Source organism: Apium graveolens, chromosome 11 (assembly GCF_009905375.1).
Source record: "Apium graveolens cultivar Ventura chromosome 11, ASM990537v1, whole genome shotgun sequence".
Classification (NCBI taxonomy): Eukaryota; Viridiplantae; Streptophyta; class Magnoliopsida; order Apiales; family Apiaceae; genus Apium; species Apium graveolens.
The window spans coordinates 9,540,985-9,559,200 of record NC_133657.1 but is presented as its reverse complement, the minus strand read 5'-3'; the positions used below and the strand labels follow the sequence as shown (position 1 = coordinate 9,559,200).

At 33.7% G+C, this 18,216-nt stretch overlaps 1 long non-coding RNA gene across 1 annotated transcript; it reads right to left on the bottom strand.

Moving 5' to 3' along the window:
• Window positions 1-2,343: 2,343 nt before the first annotated feature.
• Window positions 2,344-6,101, bottom strand: LOC141698411 (uncharacterized). The gene is made up of 5 exons (XR_012565088.1): window positions 5,575-6,101; window positions 4,585-4,650; window positions 3,661-4,473; window positions 3,233-3,497; window positions 2,344-2,804 (listed from the first exon to the last, which is right to left on the bottom strand). It is a non-coding gene; the product is annotated as an uncharacterized LOC141698411 (long non-coding RNA).
• Between the last annotated feature and the right edge of the window lie 12,115 nt (window positions 6,102-18,216).

Below are 18,216 nucleotides of genomic sequence, written 5' to 3'. Positions count from 1 at the left end.
GTCACAACAACTACCCTAGGTTGCTTAAAGTCACTTAGTGCAAAAGGAACCAATATGGTATGAGATTCAGTCTCAATAGGGAGCCCAACTTCAATGCTGAGCTCTTAAATCTGGTTAATATAATTCAAAGATAAAATTTTCAGTTTTCGAGATATATGTATTATTGAAATATTATCACTGGAGTTGTCTTGTTCAACCTGTGAGAGTAATCATAAAAGGGCTTTGAGGTTCCACAATTAGTTTGTAACATTTTTTGAAAGCCGATATAAGTTAGCATAATTAAATAAATATATGCTAAAATTTTAAAATAATAAGATAAGTCTTATCAAGGTAAAACTGGAGGGAACTCTTTTATTTTCTCGTAGAGGATAGTGTAGTAGTGGTTCATCCCCCACTTCCCCTCTTTGTTTTTTATGTACCATATTCAACCATGCTAAATAAAATTCCCAAAATATTATATTTTTAGCATTCTGTACACACACACACACATCCGGTAATGCCCCCAAATTCGGGGTCAGGGGATTTGGTCATCACGATGAAATCTCAATTTAAAATAAAATGTTTAATCAATAAACAAATGCAAGCAACTTCTTAGAAAATAAATATATCATCTCGACCCCAACTATACCAAGATCTTTTTATGTTACAGTTCTAGAAACAAGAATTTGTAAGGGATTCGATCAGTAAAACGCAACGAAAAAATAAAAATTTCGAATCCCTACCACAGGATCTATGTACAATGACCGGATAATTATGGAGAATTGATGTTTACCTTAATAAAGCTTTCCTTCCGATTGTGATGAACGTTCTGATCTTGATAAACCAACACAACAGCTCTCCTTTCGAAGATCTGCTCTCCAAGGTATCCACACGAACGTCCGATTGTCCAACCATCACCGGAGCCGGTACTAGCCGATTTGGTTGCTTTTTTCCTCTCTCTCTAGCCTCTTTAAGATATAGAGCCGCTAGGATTTTCTCAAAAACGTGATATTTCTACCCCACCACCTAAAAATATACATCTTAATGTATATATAGGGAGAGAGGGGATTCAGGCCTAACCCTAATCATAATGGGCTTCTAAAAGGACCCATTTTGATTTTGGGTTTATATTATTATTAAATTTGAATTCTAATATGTTTACAATTAATCAAGTCTCACTTAATTAATTTAATAATTAAATTTGAATTAATAACAATAAAATATTTAAATTCATAATTTAAATAACACTCCATTTTAAATGTTTTTTGTGTGTGACCCTTTAGGTTATTATTACGTTGGCAATTATTTTATTTTCTAATAATAAAATTATAAATAATGAGTGGCATCTAGTAATACATCATTGCTCCCCAAGTAACAATAATAATTGGTGATTCAATTAAACCTTTCGTGAATAATGTACAATGTAATATAATCCCTTTAGCCTTATATTATAGATCAATCTCGAGACATGCATTGTGTCATCCTCTGTTAACGTTTAATCCTTCTTTCCTTGATCAATGAGTAAACTATTAAACAAATCACTATTTGAGCACGGCCATGCATTTTATGGTCTTACTCAATCAATATTCCAATAATATCACTCCTTTAATAAAGGAGGACTAAATCCCATCTATATCATTCATATTTCTCCACTACTTGGAAACCTTCAATAGACATCGGCCAAAAACCGATGTTAAAAGTTTTCCTTACCGATGTCTATGCAGATGTAGAGAAAGGTATCCCCATATGACATCGGTTATGAACTGATGTCTGGTAACATCTTTAACATCGGTTTCGACTTAAAACCCGATGTATATTCTCTATTTTTATACAGAAACTGCATTACAATCTTTTCTAAATAGCTTTTATATGATCTAATTATGAACCTTAACTATTAATTTACAAAGTAAAAATCAGCATTTACATCATTTATAAAAATAGAACCGATGTCAATTTTGGTTTTAACATCGCTTTTGAAAGAAAACCGATGTAAGAGCCTCTTTTTGACATCGGTTAAAGATTCTGGCCCAATGTGTTATATCTTTTTAACATCCGTTTCCTTTATGGTAATCGTAGTCTGTCTATGCCCGCCTCATCATTTTGTAGCCGATGTAAAAGTTAATAAACTTTCTCCTTCTTTGACATCATTTTCTAAAAATGTGCCGATATATTTGTTTGAAATTTACATTAGGTGCTTTGCAGATTTGTTTAAGAACTGATGTCCATGTGGCATTTTAACAATAGTTTTTAAGAATGTGTGCAAAAACCGATGTCTATATGCCTAAAAATTAGACAGGTACTAATTGTTCTATATTCAACCATAACATACCAAATGGCAAAAATACCAAATGGCAAAAATACCGAATGACTTCTAAATCAAAAAATACAAAACTGCCTACCTAAGTTAACCAACAAGCTAACACAAGATCAAACCAAAACACTACTATCTAAATCTAACACAACAACCTTAAAGTAACAAATTTTTTCATTACCAAAAGCCATCATAGCAGGTTACTATAAAATTATGTAGCATTAACACTTCCTTGATCATATTGCTAAATGGGGAATGCACCATAGATACAAAATTCAGGTGACACTGTTCAAGGTAAAATTTGTAGGTAAACTGCTCTAAACCACAAAATATTTGAATCTCTAAACCATAATATATTTGAATCTCTAAACTGATGGCTTCATTCCCTACTACTTCTAGTAGACTTGGCAGCTTACATGTTCCAGTAAAGTTGCTGCAGTAGACGGGCTCTCACTAATTATCTTCAAGCTTTCGACAATTTAAAATTCCCAAAGCATGAGCGCTAGTTGGGGACCTGGCATTACAGAAACAACAAGGTTCAGGTACAATGCTAATGTAGTGAGTTCAATAAATGTTGTCGCATATTTTAAATAAAAGGTAAGCATTGAATTACGAGATATTTACATATGTATTGGGAATTTATAAAACTTTATCTTGTCACATTAATGTAGCCAAGTAAAACTATCTTCTTAACAGGAGACTACCCTCTTCCTTGCTGTTGAAGCACATGTGATCCTCTAATTAATGTTATTCAGGTTTTTAATAGACTTGGCAAACTCAATTATACAATTCTATCAATAATCTAAGATGAAGCTGCACAATTACTACTTCTTAGACTACAGGTTACCAAGTTAGCAATACCACTTCGAATAACTAACATAAGCCCATAATATAGATATGTGTACTTGTGAGGCAAAAAGTTATTATCGATAAATCTTGTACCTATTATTGTTTATAAAAAACACATAAATAAACATGAAATGAGTTTCCTTTGACTTTGTATAGTAGTACTTTCTCAGGATTTTAGATCCTGTAAAATTTTCCATTTCACCATCTTTTGGCTGCCATCGCAACTTCTCATATTCAAAATCTGTGCATTGTGTCAAGCGGCAAGCCCACATTGATGACAACCATTGCTTACAACCAAAGCCAAAATACAGAGGTCGATTGTCATCTAAAATCCATTTTCCTATGGCATAGCTATAGCCTGAAATAAGAGTGCCGAATATAGTAGTTACAGACCACATACAAGAAGTTATAGTTGCAAAGTATTTGGACAGTTATGGGAAACAGATTTAAGTACAATTTTTTGAGTAAAAATCATAGGCGAGCACCCTCAGATGGGATGACTGAATAGTACAGGACGCTACCTTGACTTCTAGGAGGAGTATTCACATCCTCTTTTCCTATCAGTGATGAATTTGCAGTCACAGAGCTCAACGGTGCTACATAATCCTGTGTTTGCTTGTGTGAATCATCTTCCCTTTTTGTAGTGGTTTCGGCACCACCATAATTAAATATATAACACCATAATTAACAATTACTTGGAAATTAGAATGTAGACATGCAAACAACATATTAAACTTCATAGCAGAAAGTTAAATTTAAAATCTCCAACTTGGGGCCATATTTACCAAGGAGGTAAATCATTCTAAAGGAGTTACAACTACTAAATTGTTAAATACAATCTTTGAAAGAAGGGTCCGTATGGAAAAAGGATGTTTCATCTTGTTAATCATTCACAAGTCTATTCGCTGTTGTAGCTTTCAGTTTAGCCAATTATAGCCAATTTCGCGATGGGAATGGATTCGACTATCAAAATTAACTTTATTATAGTGGAAACCAGGAAATAAATAATAATTAAAGTCGATGCCAAGTCATACTGATGAGATCTCCAAAATATTTCCAATAAAAGCTACCAGCACTGCAGTCTTACCAAACGAAATTATGCAGCTCAAGACAGGTTACTTGATAATGTTTTTGTTATCTCTCTAACAACTTTTTAAATGATAAAATTTTTAAATTACTAACTAGTACAAAGATCTTATGTAAAAACTGTTTGTTTGTGCTTGCTAATACCTGTTTGGTTAATTTTTTTCTGCATCGTCCAAGTTTTACAACTATGGTTAGCCCCTATCAGAAGAAGAGCTGTGTATAATCAGTGGAGATTCACGGCGCACCAACTATGCCAAATAATACATTAAATAAGTAATATAGAATTTGAAGATAAATATTTTGATCAAGTAATATTTGAAAATAGAATTAACCTACAAAATATACAAAACAATAAGTACCTGCTCTATCTCACTTTAGAGACCAAGACCGCGTGTTTCATCAAATCCTTTGTGAACAAATGTCATCTACAACATGAATAACAATATCCAATTTAGACAGAGGTGAACATTATAAACAACAAAAAATGGGTAGCAGATGCCATTGAGTGCAGACTGATTTGTGCCACATCAAATCAATTAGCTTTACATCCATCATAACATCATATTGCACGCAAGTTTATCTAGATCAAACTTACATCATAAAAGGACAAATGTGAGTGTCATAATGGCTGCAAAAAAATATACCGCTGTCATAATGCAGGACTGAAAAGGCACCAGCTATGGCGATTTAACATATGATGTGTAATTTATATTACAAAAAATAATGAACATACTTGACATGTCAAGTTGCTTGGGGATGATGCATTGACAAGTAAAAGTAGTTATGATTCCCACACAATTAACAGGATATAAACATGCTGACAAATCAGGGATACCTTACCGTTTTAAGAAAAAGGTTCCCAAAATAAACGTTGATCCATCATACTCGATATACCCAAACAATAATTACACAAATTAATCAGGTTACATACGTAGCTCACAAATTCTACCGGTCCCACGAATCACTAACAAATATAGAAGATCCACTATTAGAAATTAAGAATGATTACCCCATTGCCATGTACAGATATAATAGACATTAAACGATGAGGGAATAGTAGCAATCAAACCGTTAAAATATTACAACTAATAAATATAACAACCCTGAAATGTTCAAAGGAAGGCATAAATAGATAGTGTAAAAGAACAACACAGAACGGAAACATCATTACGACATTAAAGTATATATTTAATAATTAACAGCCAAATGAAGTAGTGGGGAAGGAAGCAATATACAGTTTACAACAATTTTTGAGAATAGGAGAGATCAATTACTTGCTGGTTCAAAAAACTTATGAATGTGATCATCACTATATGTAAGTGAATGTTATATGTATAAGAATTACAAACCTGCAATGTACCACGAGGAATTGGAACTGCCTCCCATTTATTCCTGAAAGTTTCTCTTCCATTCTGCAGGAACTTCTATGCCCTTACAACCTGCAAATAAGATTAAAAAGAGTTGTACTTTTTAATCTAATTTTATGGTACCTAATTTATTCACCTCAACAGCTGATGATGGATGAAAAGGCAAAAGTTCAAGAATTAAAAGTAGTAAAGTTAATCTGCAATATTAACCCTCTCAGTGCTTAAACTAAACAATAATCTATAGGAAGAGAAGACAATGGACAGGGAAACAATAGTCACTAAAAATAATGCAGAATAAAATTACTTTGCAAAATAACCACTAGTTGATCCAATTATAATATTTTGATGGGACCTTGGCAAGCAGTGGAAAAAGAAATTAGCAATCAGATACTTGGAAAAAAAATATATTAACATTCTTAAGATATCCTATAATTACATTAAACACGGGCATAAACTTGTCATAGATCGTTGCTACGTCTGTGAGTGGGACAGTTTTGTAAAACCCTAGAGGTAGGTCTACCATTCTGAAGAACAAAAATCATAAACATTAATGGGAGATCCCAAAGTGGTCCATATACATACAGAACCTAATATAATTTGGCGAAGTTTCAACAAATAATACAATGCCCTTGGGTTCAAGTCAAAACTCAGAAGTTTGCGAATCATAAAAAGACTTCATAACTGTTATTAGTTTGCTAGCAAGTAACAACCAGACAAACAAAAATATAAAAACAAGTTTGGAATAAATAATCCTTCAATATGTAAACAGGCAGGTCTAACAAACAAATTCATTATAAAAATAAGGATATTAATTTTACCATGCTATGTCCTATCAGCTTGTACAAACTTTTGCAAGATAATAAAGATATTTGCATACCAACATATCAATGGTGCATAAGCTATAAGCACGAACATTTAAAATCATAATCAAACTAGATGTTACTCTTAGTCTTAGTGTTTATACCGCAGAGACCACACTATTATGTTTATATTATGAAATATTTGGATTATTAATTATCATTTTATGGATTATTCTTTAGTAATTTATTATATCTTTATATTCTGTGATAAAATGTTAGATTAATAAATGTACTTGAAATATGATATGTAAATCTGTATCTTTAAGTACGTGACTTAGAAATGAGATTATGAGAATAGTATTGATATTCCTAAAGGTCCCTAGTCAAGTATTATTATTAAGGGACGATAATAAATACGTTGAGCCTAGTGTGTTTGTCAACTGATGATTACATCTCATTGATCATAGGTATGGCGATACTAAAGTCAAAACACTGGCACATGTATTATATATATGGAGCTGGATTGACCCGTTGTGAGATACTACATGTTTAAAGTGTCATAAGTTAATCTCACAGTGATAATCATGTATTGGTCCTTTGACCTGAACTCATTACATTTCTATACGAGAATTAATATACTTTGATACTATTGAAAGTTATCCTTGACCGGGTAATAATAAAAGTAGACATTGGGTATATTATGAATTGTATGAGAAATATGAATGATGTAGATGGGATTTAGCCCTCCTATATTAAAGGAGTGATATTATTGACCTCTTGATTGAGTAAGACTATAAAATGCATGCCCGTGCTCAAATAGTGATTTGTTTAATAGTTTACTCATTGATCGTGGAAAAAAAGATTAAACGTTAAAAAAGGATGACACAATGCATGCCTCGAGTTTGATCTATAATATAAGGCTAAAGGGATTATATTACATTGTACATTATTCACGAAAGGTTTGATTGAATCACCAATTATTATTATTACTTGGGGAACAATGATGTATTACCAGATGCCACTCATTGTTTATAATTTTATTATTAGAAAATAAAATTATTGCCAACGTAATAATAACCTAAAGGGTCACACACAAAGAACGTTTAAAACGAATTATTATTTAAATTATGAATTTAAATATTTTATTATTATTAATTTGAATTTAATTATTAAATTAATTAAGTCAAACTTGATTAATTGCATATATATTAGAATTTGAATTTAATAATAATATAAACCCAAAATCAGAATGGGTCCTTTTAGAAGCCCATTAAGATTAGGGTTAGGCCCAAATCCTCTTTCCCCCATATATATACATTAAGATGTATATTTTTAGGGTTTAGTTGACACATCACGTTTTTAGAAAACCCTAGCAACTCTACATCTTAGAGAGGCTAGAGAGAGAGAGAGAAAATAGGCAACCAAATTGGCTAGTACCGGCTCCGGTGATCGTTGGACGATCAGGCATTCGTGTGGATACCTTGGAGAGTAGATCTTCGAAAGGAGGGCTGTTGTGTTGGTTCATCAAGATCTGTACATTCATCACAATCAGAAGGAAAACTTTATTAAGGTAAACATCTAATCTCCGAATTAAATGTCTTGTTTCGCATGGATCCTGCGTTTGGAGTTTCATTTTTCATATTTATTTTTGTTTTTTCTGCTGCGTTTGTGTCACGAATCCCAACAATGGTATCAGAGCTACTTTCGAAACGTTTTAATTTGGTTGTATGTTTACAATTTTGATATAAGTGAGCATGTATATAATTTTTGGTGAGTATATATGTCTGTATATATGATTTTGAATATATATATATATATGATATTCATGATGTATTTTATAATCATATGATGGTTGTATGTATCGTTGTGTGAGTATATATGATATACTTTATTTTTATTATGAAGATTTTATACGATGCGATTTCTAAAAAAAGCTGATCATATTTGGTGAAATCTGTGTCCAGTGTCCAATTTTTGCAAACGATATGTGTTTTCCGACTGGAATCGGGTTACTGAGAAAGACTGAAAAAGTCAGGTTCGCAACTGTAAGCCATTGGATGTCGTTACAGGCCTCGAAACAACGATTTTTAGTTTTAAGAAAGCTGATTTTAATTTTCTGAATTTTGGTAAATATATTGTATTTGATTATATAGTCTGAACTATGATATATGATACCATGTTAAGATTATAAGTGTTTTTTATGTGTCATGTGATATCATGGTGCATGGTTATGGCCTTAGGACCCTTTAGTTAATGGTTTTTATTTTTGGTTTTGGTTTCTAAATACGACTTGCATGTCGTTTATTCTTTGTAATTCGTTTACCTCTAATGTAACTCGAGTTTTCTTATGTAAGTATAGTAGTATAGGTTGTTTTAATGTAATGTACTTCAAGGAGGCATGATCCAAGAGGAGAAGCAGCAATCGAGATAAGAAGAATGAAGAATTGTAATTATAATTGTATTTATATTATTCACCATAGATTGACCTTGATCCTTTCATTAGCTTGAAATGATCACATAGGATAAAGGCCATAACCAAGCACGTTTACATACCGCACTTTAAATATTGATGTATGAATGTATGTATATAATAGCTAATGATGCATGCTTTAATTAGATTAATCATGCATGAATGTATGTATTAGATACGTCACTCATGCCATGCCTGCTAAACAAGATAAAATCTGTAACGACTCAAGATTTTAAAATTTACAAACGATTATGAGATTCTCGTGTTTATGAAACACGAAATGAAATACGAATCTTCTTTATTTCCGATATGGAGTGATTTTGTCAACAACGGGTTCATTGAACTTGTAAGGCTGTGGGTTTTAAGCGAGACCAATATGACTCATCCACTGCCTGAAAATCAAACCATTGACGAGTATTGATTTGAAGTATTTTATTCAAGGAAAAATTGGGAATATCTTTGTGATGGGATCATGATCGTTATAATACTAACAAAACCCTAATATTTATATTAAGTTGTTTAGATTTCTTCTAATATGTTCAACGCGTTAACCCCTAGATCGATAAGGAGTGGGTTCGCCAGAGAGAAGTACTCTCAACTATCGTGGGATGGCGTGTTGAAGTATATGATACTTTTTAGACCTTTGGGTTTGACTTAACTAAGTTACCACAATAGGATTGTGATCTTAGAGGCATAAAGTTTGGAGCGATTTATTGGATAAATAAGAATAAATGTTATTCCACTAAACTATCCAAGAGTTATATAGTTAATATAATTGATAAATGTTGTCTACCCTATTGAATCATATTTTAGGAGTATAGCCAAAGATGAACTAAAACGTTGTGAAATTTGGATATTGGCTCACTAGAAAGTGTATAGAAGATATTTTTTAGAATTAATAGTTAGGGCTATTAATTTGATAAAATAGTGGGAGATATATATTTTGAATATATATGAATAATCACTTGAACATAATTTAATAATCATCTGTAGACTAATTTATCTTATGCATTTTAAACATTGTAGATATCAAATGGAAATCAATTCAAATAACTTCTCTCTGCGATCAGTCCTTGAGAAGGACAAGCTGACAGGAACAAACTTATTTGACTGGCAGAGGAACTTGAGGATTTTCCTCAACCAAGAGCGCAAGATCTATGTCATAGATATCCCTCGCCCTGCACCTCTCCCTGAAGGAGCATCCCGTGCTCAACATAATGTTTATCAGAAACATATCGATGATGCCACGGATGTTCAATGTCTCATTTAGCGATCATGAGTGCTGAACTTCAGAAACAATATGAGAATTCTTATGATATGATTGAGCACCTTAAATGTATATTTAAAGGACATGCTTGTCAGGAGAGGTTTGATACTTTCAAATCGTTGCATGCATGTAAGCAAGGAGAAAGTGATCCGGTTGGACCACATGTTCTAAGAATGATAGGGTATATTGATTACCTTGTCAAGTTGGGTGCCCCGATTATTGTGGAGCACCAGATTGACCTAATTTTGCAATCTTTAAACAGCATCTATTCTCAATTTGTGATGAATTACGATATAAATGAGATAGATAAGAACCCCACCAAATTGTTGGCTATGTTAAAAACTACTGTGACCAACGTTCAGAAGGCATCCCCTGCTCCCATGTTAATGGTGAATAAGGGGAAGGCCAAAGGAAAGGGTAAATGGAAAGACAAGAAGAAGATGAGATTTAAATCTAATGCCAATCCGAAACCTGATCCGACCAAGGCTTTGAAGCCTAAAGGTGGTGTTTCAAAGGTTGGTGATGTCACTATTGCAAGAAACCAGGTCATTGGAAGAGGAACTATCATGCTTATTTGGAGGATCTGAAAAAGACGAAGGCTGTTGTTGCTGCTTCTGATTCAGGTATTTATGTTATAAAAGGGTATTAGATACTGGATAAGGTTCTCATATTTGTATAAATGTGCAGGAACTGCAGGGAATTAGGACATTGACGAAGGGAGAAGTCGACCTACAAGTTGGCAATGGAGCAAAGGTTGGTGCTTTAACTGTAGGGACTTATCGTTTATCGTTGCCCACTGGGCTTGTTTTAGAACTAGATAATTGTTTTTACATGCCTGCGATTTGCAGAAACATTATTTCGGTTTCTTGTTTGGACAAGAAAGGTTTTTCATTTTTAATTCAGAACAATAATTGTTCCTTTTCATTCAATAATGTTACCTATGGGGTTGCACATTTGTTTAATTGTTTATATGTTCTTGATTTAGATACTCATGTCTATAACATAAATAATGATAATAAACGTATTAAAATGAAAGACTCAAATCAAACATACCTTTGGCATTGTCGTTTAGGTCACATAAATGAGAAATGTATATCCAAATTACATAAAGATGGTTACTTGGATAAGTATGATTTAAATCATACGAAGAATGCAAATCTTGTCTCATTGGCAAAATGGCTAAATCTCCCTTTACCGGACAAGGTGAAAGGGCCACCGAACGATTAGGACTTATACATAGTGATGTATGAGGTCCATTGCGTATGATGACAAGAGGTGTCTTTTACTACTTCATTACATTCACTGACGATTTCCGTAGATATGGATATGTGTATCTTTTGAAGAACAAATCCGATTCTTTTGAAAAGTTCAAAGAACACAAGGCTGAAGTGGAAAAGCAAACATGGGAAAGTATAAAAGTTCTACGATCAGATCGTGGAGGAGAATACTTAAGCCTCAAGTTTAAAGGTTTCTTGAAGGAATGTGGTATCGTATCACAACTTACTCCTCTTGGAACGCCTCAATGGGATGGAGTTAATGAGAGGAGAAATTGTACCTTGTTGGACATGGTGCGATCGGTGATGAGTCTAGCAGATCTTCCAATAAGTTTCTGGGGTTATGCTCTAGAAATGGCTGCATATTCACTAAACCGAGTTCCAACTAAATCGGTTCAAAAGACTCCATATGAGATATGGACTGAGAAACGTCACATCATGTCTTTTATGAAAGTATGGGGATGCGAAGCGTATGTGAAATGCTTGGTGTCTGACAAGCTGGGACCAAAATCGGATAAATGTTATTTTGTGGGATATCATGAAGAAACTAAAGGGTATAGTTTCTATAATCCTATCGAGAACAAAGTGTTTGTTGCTCGAACCGCGGTATTTCTTGAAAGAGAGTTACTTTCCAAGAAAATTAGTGGGAGGACTATAGATCTCGATGAAGATCGAGTTGTACAAAATAACATTAAACCAGAGTTGGAAAGTGGGCAGGAAGTACATCAAGATGTTCCTGCTCGGGAAACACAGGTTGTTCGTAGATCTAGTAGGGCTCGTCATGAGCCGGAGAGATATTATGGATTTCTCTTGACTCAAGATGATGATGTAATGCTCATAGATAATGATGAGCCTCTTACCTACAAAGAAGCTATGAATAGTCCAGACTCCGAGAGATGACTAGAGGCTATAAAATCTGAAATGGAATCCATGTATCAACATAAAGTATGGACTTTAGTTGATCCACCTAAAGGGGTAAAACCTATAGGGTGCAAGTGGGTTTTCAAGAAGAAAACTGACATGGATGGTAAAGTACAGACCTATAAAGCGCGACTAGTGGAAAAAGGTTTCAAACAAATTCATGGTATAGACTATGATGAGACATTTTCACCAGTTGCTATGGTCAAGTCCATCAGGATTTTGCTAGCAATGGCTGCTTACTACGACTATGAGATTTGGCAAATGGATGTCAAAACCGCTTTCTTAAATGGGAGCCTTGAAGAGGATGTATACATGATACAACCTGTGGGTTCTGTCGATCCCAAGTTTGCTAAGATGGTCTGTATGCTGCTTCGATCTATTTATGGATTGAAGCAAGCCTCAAGGAGATGGAATCATCGTTTTAATGAAACAGTCAAAGAATTTGGCTTTATTCAAAATGAAGATGAACTATGTGTTTACAAGAAGGTTAGTGGGAGCCATGTGGCATTCCTAGTACTATACGTAGATGACATATTACTAATAGGGAATGACATACCTTCTCTATAGGCTGTTAAGACTTGGTTGTGAAATAGATTTTCGATGAAAGACTTAGGCGATGCTACCTATATATTAGGCATCAAGATCTATAGAGATAGATCAAGGAAATTAATCGGCCTAAGTCAGAGTACATACATTGATAAAGTATTGCATCATTTTGGGATGTAAGAGGCAAAAAGAGGATATGTCCCAATGTCTCATGGGATATTGATCTCAAAAGACAACTGACCTAAATCATTAGATGATAAGGGCCGTATGAGCAAAGTTCCATATACTTCGGCTATTGGATCTGTAATGTATGCGATGATATGTACTCTTCCTGATGTTTCGTATGACGAGCAGATACTAGTCTAATCCAGGTGAAGGTCACTGGATAGCTGTCAAGAATATTCTTAAGTACTTGAAGAGGACTAAAGATTCATTCTTGGTGTATGGAGGAGATGAGAAGCTCGTTATAAAGGGTTACACTGACGCCAGCTTCCAGACAAACAAAGATGATTCAGTATCTTAGTCAGATTTTATGTTTTGTCTTAATGGAGGTGCTGTAAGCTGGAAGAGTTCAAAGCAAGAGATAATAGCTAATTCTACAATAGAAGCTGAGTATATTGCTGCCAATGAAGCAGCCAAAGAGGCTGTTTGGATACGGAAATTCATAACGGGACTTGGTGTGGTTCCATCGATCACAATTCCAGTTGATCTTTACTGTGATAATAATGGAGCTATCACGCATGCTAAAGAACCAAGGTCCCATTCCCGGGCAAAGCATATACTTAGGAGATATCACATTCTTTGAGAGATTAATGAAAGAGGAGATATATATATATATATGTAAAGTTCATACTGATGATAATATTGCAAACCCACTGACTAAGGCTTTGTCACAGCAAAAGCACAAAGGTTATACTAGTTCCATGGGTATTAGATACATGGGTGATTGGCTCTAGTGCGAGTGGAAAATTGTTAGTGTTTGTGCCCTAGAGACAACACTATTATGTTTATATTATGAAACATTTGGATTATTAATTATGATTCTATGGATTATTCTTTAGTAATTTATTATATCTTTATTTTCTGTGATAAAATGTTAGATTAATAAATGTCCTTGGAATATGATATGTAAATCTGTATCTAAAAGCATGTGACTTAGAAATGAGATTATAAGAATAGTATTGATATTCCTAAAGGTCCCTAGTCAAGTATTATTGTTAAGGGATGATAATAAATACGTTGAGACTAGTGTGTTTGTCGATTGATGATCATATCTTATTAATCATAGGTATGGTGATACTAAAGTCAAAACACAGGCATATGTATTAAATACATTGTGCTGGATTGACCCGTTGTGAGATACTGCATGTTTAAAGTGTCATAAGTTAATCTCACAGTGATAATGATGTATTGGTCCTTTGACCTGAACTCGTTATATTTCTATACGAGAATTAATATACTTTGATACTATTGAAAGTTATCCTTGACCGGGTAATAATAAAAGTATATATTGGATATATTATGAATCGTATGAGAAATATGAATGATCTAGATGGAATTTACCCTCCTATATTAAAGGAGTGATATTATTGGCCTCTTGATTGAGTAAGACTATAAAATGCATGGTCGTGCTCAAATAATGATTTGTTTAATAGTTTACTCATTGATCAAGGAAAAAAGGATTAAACGTTAAAAGAGGATGACGCAATGCATGGCTCAAGTTTGATCTATAATATAAGGCTAAAGGGATTATATTACATTGTACATTATTCATGAAAGGTTTGATTGAATCACCAGTTATTATTATTACTTGGGGAGCAATGATGTATTACCAGATGCCACTCATTGTTTATAATTTTATTATTTGAAAATAAAATTATTGCCAACATAATAAACCCAAAATCAGAATGGGTCCTTTTAGAAGCCCATTAAGATTAGGGTTAGGCCCAAATCCTCTCTCCCATATATATACATTAAGATGTATATTTTTAGGGTTTGGTTGACATATCACGTTTTTAGAAAACCCTAGCGACTCTACATCTTAGAGAGGCTAGAGAGAGAGAGAGAGAAAGGAGACAACCAAATCGGCTAGTACCTGCTCCGATGATCATTGGACGATCGGGCGTTCGTGTGGATCTCTTGGAGAGTAGATCTACGAAAGGAGGGTTGCTGTGTTGGTTCATCAAGATCTGTACATTCATCACAATTAGAAGGAAAGTTTTATTAAGGTAAACATCTAATCTCCGAATTAAATTTCTTATTTCACATGGATCCTGTGTTTGGGGTTTCGTTTTTCATATTTATTTATTTTTCTGCAGCGTTTCCCAACGGTAACATGTACATACTTGAACACAAACATCAATACATAATATAATGATACTCAAAAGAATTAAAGCTTCAAGTTAATCAGGAAAACCCCCACCTGATGAAGACTTAAAGAGATATTTTGACCGCTAACATCACATTTTCTAAAAAATAATCTTGTAATAGTAAGAGGATTGAATTTTAATTACTTTATTGCTGAAAGGAACGAGATCACCCAAGGAATTGACAAATTTCTGGCTTAGACAAAGATAAGCAGGGCTTCCGTGGTCTCTCTCATTGATTTCATAAAACCTACTGTTAGGGATAGAACATGCACTAATAATCACGCAAGTATACGCGATCGCAAGTAATATATAATTAATTCTAGTTCGTTCCCACAGGGACTGGTTTAGGTTAATTTTAATCAATGTACTTATGCAATAATGTTATGGTTATTATTCAATGCTAAGACGAATAACAAATTGAGGTTGTTAACTACAATTAAGTAAGAGATTATATTAGAGAATATTAACTAAGAGAATTAAAGGGAATTGAATCCTATATGACAAAAATATGGGATTCTAGATTCATTAAATACTTCATTCAATAGCCTCTTTGTTCTTAACCTTAGCATGCAATGGTGATGACACTAATCAGATAACACGAAACTTATAAACACCAATTTTCGTTGCACGAATACCATACTACCAGACATCCACAAAAGAGATAGAAGCTGAATATAAACCAATTATATTGAGACCCTATATGTCTATAGAATTTGACAACATAATGGTTTAATGCACAAGTTATCTATCATGATTACATAGGGCAAGTAAGATGGTTAAAATTACCTATGAATCATGCATATCAAATACATGTACCTATGCTAGCATGGCAAGTTCTAAACCCTTAAATTCACTTTCGCTTCATTAAAGATTAACACACTATCTTATAAGTTCGCGAAACACATAAGACAAATAAGCACAACCAATACTAGGTTCTCATACAATCACCACACACTAAGGCATCGAAACAAATTAACTAAAGAATTCTATAAATAAATCCTCTAGAACCCCACGATAATGATTAGCCCATAATCAGACTCATTATCAACGTGGGTTCCGATGAAAGCATGGTATAATAAACATAGTCTTTATACTGAATAAATAATAAACCAAGTATGAAACAAGAGTATAGGTTCACACGCAAGAAAACTAGCATCCAAAGTTACAATTTAAAATAAAGAATCACAAGAATAAACTAGATCCTCTTCGCCTTGGTTGAATTGTGCTCTATGGTCTTCTTATGCTTTCTCCTTAAGCTCAGGTACGCCTCGTTGTAAAAAATGACCTTAAGTTATGTATATATAGCAGCCCATGCAGATTAGAAGTCTTCTGGATCAAAAACAAAATAGAAACATGATTCCTGGAATTCGACCCGGCGCGGGCGCGCGCTTAACCAGTGCGGGCGCGCTGTACTTCTGCAAACCCGGCGCGGGCGCGCGCTACTACAGCGCGGGCGCGCTAGCTCTCTGGAAAAAATTATGACTTCCCTTTTTCTTGCTACTTTGAGTTGGTCTTTTCACGAGCTTTTATTCTAGACACCATCCTAACACCATATTAGCATCAAAACAATGTCAATTCTCCTGTATTCCTGTTGAATGCCTGAAATGTAAAAAACACTATAAAACACATTAAAAACACTAACAACTTGAGTACAAATCATCAATTCAAAGATTTACGGAGTGTTATAAAGGTAGAAAAGCCACTCAACATACCCCCAAACTTGAACCGATGCTTGTCCTCAAGCATAAACAGACTCAAAGAACAAGAAATAAAAATGCATGAATGCAACGATACCCATAGAATAACTAAATCAATCAACAAGCAACATCTCAACAAATGCAGTTATTCGCACAAAGATCAATTAAATCCCACAAATCAACTTACAAGCCAGATCAATTAAATCCCACAAATCAACTTACAAGCCAGAAATGTGCGTGTGTGCAATTGCTTATAGATATACTATCCCAACTAGATCAATAATCATGACTCACTACTCATCAAAGAAATCGCAAGGTTATAAATAGAATAAAAGCTAGACTCAAAATGACTTATAACACTTCAATTATTATACCAGAGTTATTACATGGATTCATGCTTTTATTCACAACACATAAACAACATAAATATGCTTATTTGATCGTGCAATGAGTGAGGTCCACAAAAGATATACAATAATACCCATGTAGCGAGCGTTAGGTTAACGGATCCCAGAATATAAAAGCCTTAGGTCACTAGGCATAAACTCCCCTAAGAACTTAATAACTCGAGTACTAAAGAGCCCCCTCGTGATCAATTATGCATATACACATATTTTTTTTCTTTTTTTCTTTCATTCTTCTTTTTTTTCTCTTTTTTTCAACAATTTCTGAACGAGTGCGTTTCGCTCCATCTCGTTCAACCCTAGACTACTCATATAAATATGAGCCGGCTACTAGCCATTTGACACCTAGCCACAACAACTAGCAATGAAATCCAATTTTTTTACCTTCAATTTTTAAATATCCATATTATTTTATCATTAAGAGAATATCCTAAATTCCTATATATAAAGAAGTGATTAACCCTCGATAAACAAATAAACCATGATCATGATCTAACCCTCAAGCAATCTGTAAGACTTAGTGAAATACAATTGTCTCTATCATGCAAATCAGTTCAATAAGACTTAACATCACTATATACGATATCACTATACTAGCATCAATATCACAAATCAATCGGAAAAATCATCTAAGGGATCATGTTATTATGCAAATGCATGAAACTATATGAACAACTATAACATAATAAAATAAAAATCTACAAAAATAAAAAAAAACTACTACATGGAAAATATGCAACTATATGAACTAAACTATCATGAATATGCAAACTATATGTGACTCACACAAAACATATAATCCTTAACTACTACCCTAACCTTAAAATATTCACTATCCCCAGTGAAGGTAATAGCAAGGAATCAAGCATACCTAAT